Raw genomic sequence first — 4,215 nt, 5'->3', positions numbered from 1 at the left:
AAAAAAAAAAAAAAAAAAAAGGAAAAAAGAAAATGGTACTTTATGTTCATGGTCTTGCTCCAAAAACCACATAATCTCAACCTAATCACAAGGAAAACATTATATAAACCCCAAGTAATGAACAGTCTACAACTACCTATCCAGTAGTCACCAAAACCATCAAGTTCATCAAAAGCAAGGAATGTCTGAGAAACTGTCACAGCTAACAGGAGTTTAGGGAGACATGAGAACTAAAGGTAATATGGTTTTCTGGATGGGATCCTGGAATAGAAAAAGGAGCTTAGGTGAAAACTAAGGAAATCTGAATAAAGTATGAATTTTAGTTAATAATAATGTATCTTTCTCTTTCTTTTTTGTTCTTCCATTTTGTTTTTTGTTTTTTGTTTTTTTTGAGATGGAGTTTCACTCTGTCACCTAGGCTGAAGTGTGGTGGCACAATCTCGGCTCACTGCAACCTTTGTTTCCCCAGTTCAAGTGATTCTCCTGCCTCAGCCTCCTGAGTAGCTGGGATTACAGGTGTCCACCACCACGAATGGCTAATTTTTGTATTTTTATTAGAGATGAGGTTTCACCATGTTGGCCAGCATGGTCTTGAACTCCTGACCTCGTGATCCACCTGCCTCGGCCTCCCAAAGTGCTGAGATGATGGGCGTGAGCCACCGCGCCTGGCCTCGTTTTGCTTTTCTCATGAATTTTTTTAAATTTAGTAGGCCATGGCATCAAACTTAGATTTGTTCAAGTGTAGGACAAGCTAGAAGAGTGGTTTACCACTTAATAAGATGTCATGATTGTAAGCCTGAAGGCCTTAAGTCTGATATGATCCTAATCAGAAAATTGCTTCATATTCTTGCAAAAGAGAAAGCTACCTATTCTAAGCAGATATGTGTAAGTGAACTGGAATCAGAAGAGATTAAAATTGGTAAGACTAACTCAGAATTTTGCAATAATGCAGGTGAAAGATATCAGAATGCCTATGAAATATTTTTTTGCTTGAGGCTTTTTATGTCTTTTTGTCTTTGGCATTTAATATTTGTAATGACAGACATATCTTCTAACTATCTTTTTTCTTAACATTAAGTCCTTGCTAACTCATTAAAATGTGGGAGCTTCTGCAGTGTATAATATGTTTATATACAATAATACCACTTAGCTAACCTTGATAAAGAGCTTAAGAGAGGGTTAATTTTTACATGGGGAAAGGGTAAAAACTATTCTCTGAGTATCAGTACCATGTAAGTAACTATTGCATTGCAGAAAAACCAAATGGTTACTTTCCTATGTTGTCTTTTGTTGCTTTTGTCTCCTGTGTTACTTTCCTATGTCAGATCGGATTGTGAACTTTGATTGCAGGGATTGTATCTTACATTTATTTGTCTCCAGATTAACATTTAGCTTTACTGCCTTACCCGATGCTCCATGCAGTGTTGCTGATTTTGGCTTTATAAAATAGTCATCATTTTCAGAGAGAAAATTTAAAGGAGTGACACCTTGTAGTAGCAAAAAATAAAGAGTCTATGACTCAAATATTAAAATCTCAGGATTGATTAATGTATCTCCATTCTAAACACTGGGAGTTTTAATTGCCAATTAGAATAATTACCAACTTTTAAATGAGGATTTACTATGGACCAGCCACTGTGGTAAGTGCTTTACAATGCTCAATATTATGTCATTTAATCCTCTTAACAATGCTTTAGTTGGCTATTATCATTATTCTCCTCATTTACAGATGAAAAACAGGCTTAAGGAAGTTAATGGTGAAATAATTAGTTAATTACATTTTATTAATGCATTCTTTCTTAGTATAAAGCCTACAAGTTTATTTTCTAACTAATCTTTATTTTCTTTTCTGTGAACTCAAAATGTCTTAAATTGTCTAAGTTTGTTACTAAATACAGGCTTTCTTAAATTACTACTGCTCTTCCTTAAAGAAGATATTAGTATGATTCTAGTAAAAAGCAAGTTATCTTACCAAGAACTAGAAATCAGCTGTCCTATTAAATACAAGACCATCATTTAATGCTTTAATGTGCGTATATTTAAAACAAATGAACATGCTTTTTCTGATTTAGGCTATGGAGTTATACAAACCTAAATTTGTTAATTATATCTTCAATATAACTATTAACCACATAGTATTTATAAGATGAATTTGAATATGAAAACAATTATTCTCTCCATATCAACGTAATAATATATTTGTATCCTGAGAATCTGGTTTATATTTGCTCTGACACTCTATTTTTATGACTGGATTTGTCTTTTTTGAGATTTAGTGTCCAACAATTGATAACTCATTACTGTACACTTGAGACTTCTCAGGAAGATTTACCATATAGATGGCAACCACTATTTGAACAGGGTCATAAGTTTATGGACATATCATATTAGAAGTTACAAGCATTTCCCGAAAAATCTCACATCCTCCAAAACTGCACGAAATACGACAAGATGTATGGGGAAAATGGAATTAGGAGCAGTAAACTCAAAACTTTGCAGTTAAAGAACTAATGAGATCAATAACGGTCTTTAAGAAAACATCATACAGTTAAAAAGACATGCTAAATTTTTAAATAAACAAAACAATACTACAGAATATATAAGACATTACCTTGAGAAAAAATGATAGTAGCTTGACAGAAGTGGATATAAGGAAAGTTGAGGCTGCTAAATGATAGAAAAGAGAAAACTGAATAAGATCTGAGAGTATCACTCTCAATAGACAGAGTGCAGGGCCAAACAAATAAGAGGAAACCTGAGTGTGAAAATACAAAACTGGGCTCCTCTATGGCTTGCTGCTTTCAACCCTGCACTTACTTTCCAATTTGCTGCTGTTACTGTACTTGAGACCACAAAGCATTAACGTGCTTGAAAAACTGATATACTATTTTATTCACATTATTTCTCAATTTTTCCATCCCATATGAGCTAATTTTGCTAATTCTAATTTCAAAAATACATATCGTAGCCAAACAAACCTAACCTGAAGAGATTACCTTTGCCGCTCATCTCTAGATTAATGAACACACATCCAATGTATTAATTATTTACTAGATTTTAATCATTTAAAAAAATCTTATAAATAAATTAAAACCTTATTATATGGAGCCTTAATTTATTATACCCACAACATACATGTTAAGATTAGATTTGGAAGAATAAGATAGCCATTAGATTTTCTCATTGTTTCCTTGGGGTTTCTTGTGTATTCAGTTTGGGATTTTTAACACTTGAAAAATTTTTAGACACACTTTTTACCCCATTTTAAGCCATAATTTCAGGTTTATCTAAGTAACTTTTAAGCTCTAATTAAAGTGGGTTTGAAATAAATCGCTTCAACATTTTATTAGTCCTGTTATGTGCTGCCAAAGGTACTTTTTATTTCACTGAAATTAAAACTTTTCATGAAACAAAAATACAGTTGTTATATAGTTATTTTTAACTTTTTAATGTGCTTTCACACTTACCATTTTATCAGAAGTAACTATCCTCTGGAGAGTCTGAACTATACACCAGATCTACTTCTGCTACAATTTCCCTAATAATGAGTCCTTGGATCCTCAGTATGAAAATTATTTTTTCAAGGCAAATTATTTTTTATGGCAACATTTCATCCAAATAATTTCATTCTCACCTCAATGTTCTCACCTTAAGTTAGTTTAAGGGCACAGATGTTACCTTTATGAGCTTGGTTTCCAGGTTCCTTGACCGTTCAAAGTTGTTTGTTTTTTAATCCCCAGACAGGTATACTTCTTTTCCAGACTTTAATCTCTTCTTCTCCGGAAATCCACTTCTCTGCTTCATTAAGCCTCCCTGTAATATCCAGAATTAAATCTCATACCTCATTTATTGTTGTGGCTGTGGGTTCCATTTTTTCTCCCTGCAACACTGGAAACGACTTTGAAAGGAATGACCTGAAGTTTTCTTCATTCAATTTATAGTAATTTTTACTTCTAGATAGTTGTGGAATAAGAATTCATTTAACCTAAAAAAGAGAGAGAGAGAGAAAAAATTCATTAAAAGTATTGGGAGAGGGGAAAGAAGGGCAATAATGGCTTCCTGCTAATAATCAAAGGGATTTGTCATGTGAAGAAATAGTATTTTTCTGTATAGTTTTCAGGATAGAGCCAGGACCACTTGGGAAAATTCGTAAAATGCACAAGACTTCTTATCAAATGAGTTTATGAATCTGAATCCATTTTAAGTCTTTCATGT

This window comes from Mandrillus leucophaeus, unplaced genomic scaffold (genome assembly GCF_000951045.1).
Source record: "Mandrillus leucophaeus isolate KB7577 unplaced genomic scaffold, Mleu.le_1.0 Scaffold145, whole genome shotgun sequence".
NCBI lineage: Eukaryota > Metazoa > Chordata > Mammalia > Primates > Cercopithecidae > Mandrillus > Mandrillus leucophaeus.
This window is presented reverse-complemented; position numbering follows the sequence as displayed.